At 36.8% G+C, this 12724-nt stretch overlaps 1 protein-coding gene across 3 annotated transcripts in view; it reads left to right on the top strand.

Moving 5' to 3' along the window:
* Positions 1-381: 381 nt before the first annotated feature.
* Positions 382-12724, top strand: part of Ctcf (CCCTC-binding factor) — a 43156-nt gene continuing 30813 nt past the window's right edge. For 2 of the 3 annotated variants that reach the window (XM_015496208.2, XM_015496205.2), the window contains exons 1-2: positions 382-530; positions 1454-1570. The gene's annotated coding sequence lies outside the window, so the exon portion shown is untranslated. Of the gene's footprint in view, positions 531-1453; positions 1571-3141; positions 3255-12724 lie in introns of all 3 variants that reach the window. The other variant, XM_048792518.1, reaches the window with a different exon arrangement.

Below are 12724 nucleotides of genomic sequence, written 5' to 3'. Positions count from 1 at the left end.
AAATAAAAATTTTAAAATGGGCTGGCCAGAGATGTGGCTCAATGATAAGTGCACTTGCCTAGCATGTGTGAGACCCTGAGTTCAATCCCCAGTAACCCTCCCCAAATATATATACACACTACAGTACAAAAGTGTTTATTGAACTAAATATACTAATTCTCTGTGTTATAAATTGCCTCTCAACAGAGACTTCTTAGCTTGGTCTAAGAAAGTATAATGTCAGCTTTGATTTGTGGGGTAGTTCATTGTGAAAAGGATTTCCTCTTATTTATATCTCATATTCCAAATCATTTAGAAGCTCTTAATTCAAATTTAGTTCTTATATTTATTTCACTTTGGTTTCTTTCTTTCTTTCTTTCTTTCTTTCTTTCTTTCTTTCTTTCTTTCTTTCTTTCTTTCAGTTCCACTCTACCATTGCTTAAAGCTTAAAATTCATATTGTAACTTAGTGGAAGAAAATGTCAGCTAACAAAGTATTCCATTGTTTAACTACAGAAGTATTTCATTGCTATTCTTCTAGGATTTTCCGAGGTCAGTGAAAGCTCTTCTCCCTATGGTATATTACCAAACTGAAAATTAGTTGTGCAATGTAAACTAACTTAATCAGTAAGATCACTATTTACTGAAGATAAGGAAATAAATTGTTAAAGGACTATTATTGTGGCTGTAAGAATTAATTTTGGGAATGGATATAGCTCAGTAGTCAAGTGTTTTGCTTAATGTTCATGAGGCCTGGGCTCAATCCCTAGCATTAAAAAATATTTTTAAAATATTTTTGGTGGTTTGAATACTTGTGCTATTGATTGTGATATATATTCTATATTCTTGCTTGCTTTTTTTAGCCAGGAGGTACTGGGATTGAACCCAGTGGCATTCTGCTTCCAAGCTGTGCCCCCAGCCCTTTTTATTTTTTGAAACAGGGCCTTGCTAAGTTGCCAAGGCTGGCCTCAAACTTGTATCTTCCTGCCTCAGCCTCCTAAGTCACTGGGATGACAAGTGTGTGCTTCTGTGTCTGCCCTTGAGAGTACTATTTAGACAATTACAAATCTTTAGTCTTTTATATATCCACAAATGTTTTTTTTTTTTTTTTTTAAAGAAAGAGTGGGAGAGAGAGAGAGAGAGAATTTTTTAATATCTATTTTTTAATTCTCGGCGGACACAACATCTTTGTTTGAATGTGGTGCTGAGGATCGAACCCGGGCCGCACGCATGCCAGGCGAGCGCGCTACCGCTTGAGCCACATCCCCAGCCCCACAAATGTTTTTTTAAAAAAGTGAATGTTTTGTAATTGACCTGATGGACATTTGTGGAATGGTTCATTTAGTGACATTACATATTAAGAATTTATTGTTTTTTCCCCCATTTTAATCAGTCTTTGATTTGCCTTAATTTTTCATGCTATATGTGTATTTGTATGAATTCAGTGTTTCATAAAATGATTTATTCTTTTTTAGAATGATCACAGACCTGGAGCCAAAGAACAAGATGCACTAGTGGACAGAGTGCTGACCAAGGGCTTGAGAGCTGGGTTCTGTTTTCCCTCCTCAAACTGACTTTGCAGCCACGGAGAGGTACATTTCTTGCTCTTAAGAATGGGAATAATGTAATCCTTTTGGGGCTGGAGAATTTGCTGGGTGAATCATGGGAATAGGAGAGGCAGGACATTGGATAGTTGACAGAAGTCAGAGTCCTGGGTTTAAAACTATGCGTTGCCACATAGTAATTAGGTGACGCTCATCAAGTTACTTAATCTGTCTGTTCCTACAGTTCTCTGTCCTTTTTTTGGGGGGGGGGTACCTAGAATTGAACCCCAGGCGCTTTACCACTAAGTCACATTCCCAGCCTTTTTTTTTTTTTTTTTTGAGACAGGGTCTTGCTAGCTTGATGAGGCTGGCTTTGAATTTATAATCCTCCTGCCTCATCCTCCTGAATTGCTGGGATCATAGATATGTGCCAATGTGTTCAACTACCATCCTCATTTGGAATAGAATAACAGCATCATCAATCTTCACAAGCCATTCTTGGGTGTAATAAGAATATATGTAAAGGATAAATTACCATCCTGAGCATATACATAGGAAATCAGGGCTGTTTGTCAGTAGAAACCCTTAGAGTGTATATTTTGACTATTGGCAAATGACCCAAAATGTCCATGGCCTGTGGCAGTTTGTAATTTTGATGAAGAACAGACGGAATACTGTTGTTGGGGAATCTTGTATCTTTGATAAAAAAATGTGTTAATTAATTGAGTTAGCCTAACTGATGGCCCATTATTTGCATCAGTGTGTGACAGTCATTATCAATTTACTTCAGATTATAATTCTGCTATAAAATATAATGGACATCATAGGGAACTTGGAACAGGCTTCTCATTAAGGTGGAGATATGCTTTGGGATTTCTAAACAAAGTAGGGTTCTGAGTGTAAAAATTATCTATCTTTGTCTACTAGAAAGCACATCTTTTTTACCCACAGAAAAATGTGAAAATAATTTAATTGCACTTGTTTGATGGCAAAAAGGAGTACAGAGGTGGAAATTACAAATGCTAAAATTAGATAAATTTATATTAATGAATCATCTCAGTGACTCCCTAAAATTTTTCTTACGAGCTATGTGCAGAGCAGGTAGAGAGGAGGAAGGGAAAAGTAATGAAAGCTCCTCTATTCTTCAGCCTTCTGTTTTCCAAATGGGCAGCTTGATATCTTGCTACATGGAAAGAACAAAGTCTGTGATAGTGTCCTGTCCTTCTAGAAATAACTTGTGCCCTACAGTTTTTTTAAGAATGTTGACTCAGAATACATGCTAATAAAGTGCAGAAAAGAGAAAAAAAAATCATTATTTGAAGAACTGTTGAGAAATCTAGCATTAAGAGTTTAGGAATGGGGGCTGGGGTAGTGGCTCAGTGGTAGAGCGCTGGTCTAGCATGTGTGAGGGACTGAGTTTGATCCTTTTTAATGTGGACTGAGTACCACATTAAAAAATAAACAAAATAAAGGTATTGTGTCCATCTATAACTAAAAAATAAAAATTTGAAAAAAGGTTAGGAAATGGGATTATAGGAACATGTTGGTTACTCTTAAGTTTTATGGGTACCTTTAATGTAAGATTCCTGTTTCTCAAACTGGAATATAAATACTCTCAGGATACAAGGTGGTGTGATTCCGGGGTACTTGAAGCCACAAGATAAACATGACCCATCTTCTTGGAGCTTCAGTTATGCTAATTAAGAGGGCAGTGAGTTAAATAATTTAACTGGTAAGTAATTAAAACTGTTATTATGTTTAAAAAATACACATTTTTGGAGCAGAATGCAAACACAAATCTTAAAATGAGGCATGAGTGCTTGGGTTGGGAAGTGCTCTTTATATTGTTTATATAGGTACCATGGTAGAAACAATAAGAAGCAATACTTTTGAATTATTGAAAACTACTTTGTCCCTATAGCATTCTACTATGGAAAATAGAAGTCTACTTGCTTGTGTATGTATTCCTACACATGGCTGACATACACAAGATGATTGTTAGGCAGTTTTAAATGACTAGACCAAGTCAGAATTGTTAGATAAGTTCCTTCCATCTAGTGATACGGATTATAATTTAAAACAAATGAGAAAACTATAATCAAAATCAAGTCTAAAACTATAATTATAATAAAACAGTTTTAGAAACAAATTTATTAACTTGAGCGCAGTTAAAATAATTCTTCAAAATCAGTTGTTCTTTTGTGTTTTATGGTTACTAAGTATTGTTACATAATGTATTGTTTTTATTGTGAGACTTAAGAATTACATTTTCAGGGCTGGGATTGTGGCTCGGTGGTAGAGCGCTTGCCTAGCAGGGGCAAGGCCCATGGATTCGATCTCAGCACCACATAAAAATTAATAAGTAAAACAAAGGTATTGTGTCCAACTACAACTAAAAAATAAAATTATAAAAAAAAAGAATTACATTTCTAAGGGCTAGGATTGTGATTCAGTGATAGAGTGCTCTTCTAGCACATTTGAGGCACTGGGTTTGATCCTCAGCACCACATAAAAATAAATCAGTAAAGGTATTGTGTCCATCTACAACTGAAAAAAAAAAATTACAATTTTCTAAGCCAGTTATGGTGTCACATGCCTGTAATTCTAGCTACTCCAGAGGCTAAATCAGGAGGATCCCAAATTTGAAGCCAGCCTTAGCAGATTAGTGAGACTTTGTGTCAAAATAAAAATCTCCAAAACAAACTCTTGGGAATGTAGCTCAGTGGCATAATACCCCTGAGTTCAATCCTCAATACCTCAATATAACCTAGTTATTTTATGATGCTAATAAGTTTTTTCCCCTTAACTTAGATAAAGCACAATTACCAAAAATTGGTAATAACAATAATCAACATAAGAGGACTATTAAAGTATAATGCATCCAGATAATAAAATGTCAGTCATTAAGTATAAAATATATTGAAATGGAAAGATATGTGATGTGCTACACAAAGCAGATTATCACATATTATGAAAGGAATAATCTCATGATATTTATATAAAATGTGTTGTTTATATAAGATTGAGTAGGTTTGTATTATCTAAATTTTCTCACCTATGTTGCATAAAATATTTTTAGTTGCAGATGGATGCAATATCTTTATTTTTTTTTTCAAATGTGGTTCTGGGAACCCAATCCAGTGCCTCACAGGTGCTAGGCAAGCGCTCTACCACTGAGCCACAACCCACCCCAGCGCCATGTGTTGCATAATTTTTAAGGGGAAAAAGCTCAGTACAGCTGGGTGTGGTGGTAAACACCTATAATCCCAGAAGTTTGGGAGGCTAAGGCAGAAGGATCCCAAGTTCAAGACCAGCCTCAGCAATTTAGCAAGGCCTTAAACAACTTAGCAAGACCCTATCTCAAAGTAAAACATAAAAAAGGACTGGGGCTGGGGCTCACTGGTGAAGTGCCCCTGGGTTCAATTTCTGGTTCCCCCCACCCCCCCACCAAAAAAAAAAGGGAAAAAAAAACCCTATATAGTAAGAAGTGGCATTGAAGTTTTCTGATAAATACAATGTAATGATAAAAGAAGTTGAAAGCTAGTATACTTTGACAGTAACATCATCCAGACTTACTGAGTTAAGAGCACGCTTGTCCAAGTGGAGGCAGGAGAAAGAGCCTGGCAGCTGGACATCTGACTTAGTGTATGGGGGAATTGGTGTCGCAGAGGCTGATCTTCTATTTTTCCACACTTAAATTTGGTATTTTAAAATATAACTTTTAAGTTTATAAAATATCAAGTAATATTTATTTTCATTCTTAAGAAGAGTCAAATAATTGGGGAATTTTGCTAGAACCTTATACTTTCCTTTCCCAGAAGAAAACACTATAAATAGTTTGGTGTGTTAACCTTTGGCCACTATTCTGTGGTTTTTTTAATGGACATATACATATAATGCAATTTAAAAAATTGTGTTATGTGAATTTTCTGTAACTATCTTATTTATTTAATGTAGGAGGAAACAATTCAAACAGTACAAAATAGTAATAATGAGAAGTAATACTTCCTCCTGCCTCTCATTTTTCCTTTTTTTTGGAGGGGGGGGTGGTGCTGGGGATTGAATACAGGAACACTCAGCCACTGAGCCACATCCCCAGCCCTATTTTGTAGAGACAGGGTCTTACTGAGTTGCTTAGTGCCTTGCTTTTTGCTGAGGCTGGCTATGAACTCGAGATCCTCCTGTCTCAGCCTCCCAAGCCGCTGGTATTAACAGGTGTGCGCAAAACTGTGAATAGTTACCCTGTTGTGTGTTCATCACTCTGTCTCTTTTTGTGTGTCTGTGGGGAGGGCTTTTCCCTTTTATCATGCCTTACCACCTTAACAGATTATTTCATATTGGTGGCTCCCAAGAATAGAGGTAAAACTTCAGGACATACTCATTGAGCCATACAATCCATTAGTTTATGTTGGAATCACTGCTCAGGTAGCATTTGCTGAAAAATTCCATAGATGCACCTGTTAGGTGTTGTATAAATCCTAGTGTGTGTGTGTGTGATTTCTTCCTGTTGTGTTTTTATTCAAAGTTATAAACTTGCAATAGATTCTCAACCTTTCTTTCCAAGTGATGAAAGACTATAGGAGTTCTCTAAAAATGGTATAACTACTTCAGGGTTGTGTGTTTGGAGTGGGGCAAAGAGGGATCTGGGAGAACAAAGAGAAGGGAGGCTCTGTGCTGGTGAAAAGTGTCATGTGTGCTATAGAGAGCAAAGAGAGGGACAGTGTGCTCAGAAATCAGCCTCTAGCTAGTACTGTGGCACCATCATTGACTTCCCAGTAAGCACTGTCTTCTGGAGGATTTTTTATTTATTTTTTGATTTTGGTCCTAGGGGTTGAACCTGGGGTTGTTCAAATACTGAACCACATCCCCAGCTGTTTTTTGTATTTTATTTAGAGACAGGGTCTCGATAAATTGCTTAGGGCCTCAGCCTCCCAATCTGCTGGGATTACAGGTGTACACCACCACACCTAGCTGTCTTCTCTTTTATATATAAATGTTCAGTAATTGAAATATATGCGCTACCTTTAATGAAGGGCCAGAACATGACCTCTGAAACCGGATCACAGTAATAAATTTGAGATAGTTTAATGTAGTTCCACTTGGTTACAATGAATTTCTTCTGCACAAAATTTGTGTAATTCCATGCATAAATATATGTTCTTGGGCTAGGGATGTGGCTCAAGCGGTAACGCACTCGCCTGGCATGCGCAGGGCGCTGGGTTTGATCCTCAGCACCACATAAAAATAAAATAAAGATGTTGTGTCCATCAAAAACTGAAAAATAAATATTAAAAAATTCTCTCTCTCTTTTCTCTCTTAAAAAAAAAATATATATGTATATATATGTATATTCTTGTCCTATAGTGTTCCCTCTGCTAAAATGCTTTCCTCTACTAGTTCACCTAGCAAGATCCATTACATTTTTTTAACCCAGTGTTAACATTTCCTCTCCTTAAGAGAGCCTCTGTGCCAGGGTTGTTAACTGTTATAGCATTGTATAGCTGCTATTTTTTGTCTGTCTGCCAGCCAGACAAGAACTTAGTCCTGTTTGGAATTCATTCTTTTTCTGTTGCTGTTATTGTTGGCAGTAACTGGGGATTTGAACTCAGGGACTCATGCATGGGAGGCAAGTGCTCTACTACTGAGCTACATCCTCAGCTCTCCTGTGTAGAATTCAAAGCTTATCTTGAGGTGAACGGTGCTGCAGTACTGGTTGAGTCTACCTCCAATGCCTGTGCTATTTAACTAGTATAACAACCTTATACCCCACTTTTCCCGTTTGCTTGAGAAAGAACCCTTTGAACTTTTATTTTTTTATATCCAGCAATAGACACTGTTCCCATTTTAAATATTTTATTAGCATATATTTCCTAGATTCAGAGCTCTTTATGGCTATTAGGATACTGTTTTGTTCTGACTGTACCCTTTAATAATAGCAAATGGGGAAGGGGGTTGTTAACAAAATACTGGGGCACTCTTTTTCACATTACTTTATTTCTCTTTTAATTCTCAAAAAACCAACCCTGCTGTGCTTAAAATTGACAGTAAAGAAAAGGATGGGGCTGGGATTGTGGCTTAGCAGTAGAGTGCTCGCCCCGCATGTGTGAGGCTCTGGTTTCGATCCTCAGCACCACATATAAATAAATAAAGGTATTATGTCCAATTACAACTACTCACCTGTGAGCAGGTGAGTGCCACCTCAGATAAATGTTGCTTCTGTTCTGATCACCATGAAAGAAATGGTCATGTATTTTTCTGCTTCTCAGCTTGAATCATTTTGTCTACCAGTCCCTCCTTATTCTTACTGTAACCTGCAAGTTTCCTGGTACTAGTTCATAGATATTGATGGTTGCTTTAATGTATCTTAACCTCTCAGATGAGATGGTAATGTATATATTTTCAGGAGTAACAGTTATCCTGCTTGAATTTTAAACCTAACTTTGGTTCTAGAAGTGTGTATAATTTTTATTCCTGTTATTGGTTTTTGTCCTGCATCTGGCAAAAAACATGGAGTTTTTTCCTTCATTCTCAGGATAAACTGATTACTTACTTTTCATGCTTTTTTTTTTTTTTAACTTGACATGACAACATTTAATGCTCGCTGTAGTTAGAACACCATACTAGACTTTTCACTTAACATTCTTCTTATTTAAAAATCTAGAAAAGAGAAGCCACAGGTATTTTCTCTGTTCTCTGCCTTCTGATGATATGGTTCACATTGTCCTTTATTAGACTGGTTTAGATGACCTTCATATTAGACCTCTTCAAAGTTGCATGGGGAAACTCATGGGGAATTAGGGCTATTTCTTACCAATGTATACAAGTCTTCTGATCTCCAGGAAATAAGTTGGAATTTTTTAAAAACAATCTGTTGTGCCTGTGACAGAGTATATTCGACAAAAAATTATGGTGGTTTCATTTAGAAAAGAGATTCCTAAGAATTGTCTTTATTACAGTAACAAAATGGATTATTCCAAATAACATGTATATTTTATAATAACCAATCTCTGTAAATGACTAAACTCTTGAATGATGAATATAAAAGGATAATTTGGTTGTTTTCCTCTGGGAGTTATCTGACATATGTGCTATGTAGCTGTGTAATCATTGTTTATACATTACTGAATTTTGATATATTTCAAAGTTGATGTATTCAGTTAGCTGTTATTTAAATGGCAGGTTGCTTTTTTTTTAGTTGTCAATGGACCTTTATATTATTTATTTATATATAGTGCTGAGAATCAAACCCAGTGCCTCACACAAGCTAGGCAAGTGCTCTTCCACTGAGCTACAATCCCAGCCCGGCAGGTTGCTTTTTAATCTAACCTGTAATTGTATTGAGATTTTTTTTTGTTGTTGTTGTTGTTGTTAAAAAATGAGCCTGGTACAGTGGTGCACACCTGTAATCCCAGTGACTTGGGAGGCTGAGACAGGACAATCACAAATTTTAGGCCTGCCTTGGCAATGCAATTTAGCAAGACCCTGTCTTAAAATAAAAACAAAAAAGGGCTGGGGTGTAGCTCGGTGGTAAAGTGCCTCAGGATTCAGTCTCTAATGCCTCCATTAAAGAAAAAAAAATACTAACAGAACAATAAAGAATATTAATTCATATAGTTTTCACTTAACATATCGTGTTTTGTTTTTCCTTGTTCCCTTCCTGCCACTTGTACTGTACAAGAACCATTTATGTGTTTCATGTGATGAGAGTGTCTATTGTTTACCTAACACTGGTTTGTATCCACTGGTATAGAGGATGCAAAGGTCAAAGGCATGGTTTCTGCGCTTAGAAAGGGAATTTTGTGTTGGGGACGATATGCAGACATAGGACATTATACTGCAGTTAAACAAAACCTGAGGTCAGTCTCCACTGTTCAAAGTTGAAAAAACATTGAGGTAGGGAATGGCTTGAACTGGGGATAAGAGTAGACACTGGGATGGAGATGTCTAACAGGAAGTATTGAAAGGTGAGATTGAGTGGGTGGAAGGGATGGGAACAAACTGTACAATGCTCCAACTCTGGGAGCTAAGCCAGATAGTTTGGACTTGATTCACTAAGCATCAACCATTATGAGGGGGTTTTGTTGTTTTGTTTTTGTTTTAGGAGACAGGGTTTCACTATGTTGTCTAGGCTGTCTCTGAACTCCAGGGCTCAATTGATTTTTCTGCCTCAGCCTCACAAGTAGTTGGGGCTACAGGTGCACACCACCTTGTCTATCTTCACTGTGAGTTTTTGAGCCCCATTTTAGGAAGATTTAGTCTGACATTAATGTGCTGAGCAAAGAAGGACCAGCGTGGGAAACTGTTGGGCACCCCCCCACACACACTGTTGTCAGTATTGGGAATTGAACCCAAGGCCTTGCACATAGTAGGCAAGTGATATCACTGAGTTATAGCCCCAGCCCTGTTCCTTTTTGACGTTTCTGTTTTTCCTCCATTCCTGGATTTGATAACTTACCAGGTTCTGTCAACTGGTAAATACTTCATCCTATAGAAACTCAGAAATTTATCAGAGAAGTCATTTTTATGGGGAAAATTTATTTAAGATTTGTGATTAAGAATTTTAGGGGAAGGAAAGGGCATATTGTCATTCAACTAAACTGTATTGTTGCCTTCTGGGCTGGTTTATAAGGATACAGAGCTGGTTGAAGCCCAAACTATGAAGTAAGTACCATTTTCTTTTTATAGAAAAGGAAACAAAGGTGTGTAAAGTAGATTATTACACTCCAGGGCACACTCATGTTTAGAAAAATCAGAATTGGAATACAGGTCTCTGGTTTTGTGGGGTGTTTTCCTTTGGTACTGGGGATTGAATCCAGGGTACTATACCACTGATCTATATTCCCAGCCCTTTTTTATTTTTCATTTTGAGATAGGGTCTCCCTAAGTTGCCGGGGCTGGCCTCAAATTTGCTATCCTTCTGGGTAGCTGGGATTACAGGCATGCACCACTATGCCCAGCAGGTCTCAGGTTTTTTTTTTGTTTTTTTTTTTTTTGGTACCAGGGATTGAACCTCAGGAGCACTTGACCACTCAGCCACATCTCCAGCCCTATTTTATATTTTATTTAAAGACAAGGTCTCATTGGGTTTCTAGCACCTCGCTTTTGGTGAGGCTGGCTTTGAACTTGTGATCCTCCTGCCTCAGTCTCCTAAGCCACTGGGGTTACAGGCATGCGCTACTGTGGCCATTAGTTCTCTGGTTCTTAATAACTATTCTGACTTTCCCCCTCCTTTTTAAAAATATAGAACAAATATTTTCCCCATATTAAGTACAGTTTGTCCTCTGTGTGCCATGTCCACAGATTCAGCCAACTGCAGATCACAGATACTCGGGAGGAAAAACTGTGTCTGCACTTAATACAAATAAACTTTTCCTTGTTATTTCCTAAATAATACAGTATAATATTTAATTACATAGTATTTGTATTCTTTTAGGTATTACAAGTAATCTAGAGATGATTTAAAGTATAATGTGGGAGTTTGTACATAGGTTATATAAAAATACTATACCATACCATTTTATACATAAGTGACTTGAACTTTTGCAGATTTTAATATACACATGGGGTGGTGGTTGAATCCTTGAACCATTCTCCATGGATAGCAAGAGACAATAATATTATTAAAATATGATACTTAATGTGTACATAATGTTGTATTCCATTTTGTGGATGTATCATTTTTACCAGTTCTAACAATTCTCCTGTGGTTGGATTTTTAGGTTGTTTATAATTATTCACTTTGCAAACATGTAATCCTAATAATTCGGGAGGCTGAGGCAGGAGGATCACAACTTCAAGCCTAGTCTCAGCAACTTAGAGATGCCCTAAACAACTTATCAACATCCTGTCTCAAAAAAACAAAACAACAACAAAAAAACCTTAAAAAGGCTGGGGATGTGGCTCAGTGGTAAAAGCTCCCCTGGGTTCAGTTGGCAATAATAATAATAATACCCTTAATCCTGTTGTTTTTGAGGCTGGTCTCTAACTCCTGGGCTCAAGTAATTCTTCTGCTTCAGCCTCCTGAGTGTTAAAACTATAGAAGCACACCTGTAGCTTGGCTAATCTTATTGTTCTTAAAAGTCTGAAATAAAATTACCAATCTCAATATGAATGTTATTTATAAAAGTTTTTCATTCACATCTTCAGTACCTTCTGTAGGACTGTGCTGGTTTAATTGCGCCAGGACTAACTTGGAAAGTATCCTTTAAAACAGCTTAGCAGTTTAATAAAGATAAAACTTCCCCATTATTTTAAGTTTCATTTTAACAAGGTTCCTTTTTCTTTTCTTTTTTTTTTCCCCCCTTCATCTGCCTTTTGTGTGTGTGTTCCAAGGGCCTCATGCATACTAAAGAGGCATTCTGCCCCTGAGCTAGCTGCATACCCAGCCCTGCCATTCATATTTCTTTGAGTTCTGTATTTATGTTCTTTGCCCAGTTTCCTCTTTGGGTGTTTATCATTTTCTTACAAGTTTCTGGTATTTATATAAGAAAGGTGTTAATGTATTAATACAGATATTTTAAAATATTTTAAAAATTTTGTTCAACATATTTTTGTCATATAGTATTTTTTTTTTTTTTACCTTGAGGGTGGATCTCAGACATTTTCTCTGATTTGTCTATTTCCCATGCTTCAAAACACAGAGCAAAAGATAGCTCATTTTTTTTCTCTAAGTAATTGCAGTTTTTCTGGCATCTTTTATGAAATAGTCCTCTTGTCCCCGCTAATTTAAAATGACAACTTTTTAATGTGCTAGTGTTTATTCCTGGATTTTTTCTTTTCTTTTTTTTTTTTTTTAGTTGCCTGTGGTAGTGATAATACCATATTAATTGTCATGCTTTATGCTATGTTAATGTTTGGCATAGACAGTGACCTTTGTTATTTTTCAGAAATTTTATTGCTATCTTCAATCTTCTGTTTATTTTTTGGCAGATTTGTAATTATTTTATATAAAATGGAAGAATTGGCATCATTACAATGGTTAACATTTCTAGTCATTTACACAGATTGTAGTGTCCCTCCTAAATGGGGTCTTTATGTCTTATGAAGAGTTGTATCGTCTTGAAAAAGCTCCTACAGATTTTTTTTTAAATCATTTTATTATTATTTTTTAGCAAACGGCCCCAAGGATAGATAGGGAACCAGGGGAAGGGGAAGGAGGGGAAGCAAGGCTCCAGTCCCACAACCCCTCCCCACCCACCCCTT

Source organism: Marmota marmota, unplaced genomic scaffold (assembly GCF_001458135.2).
Source record: "Marmota marmota marmota unplaced genomic scaffold, marMar, whole genome shotgun sequence".
Taxonomy (NCBI): domain Eukaryota; kingdom Metazoa; phylum Chordata; class Mammalia; order Rodentia; family Sciuridae; genus Marmota; species Marmota marmota.
The sequence above is the reverse complement of the archived record's forward strand: the minus strand, read 5'-3'. Positions and strand labels throughout refer to the sequence as shown.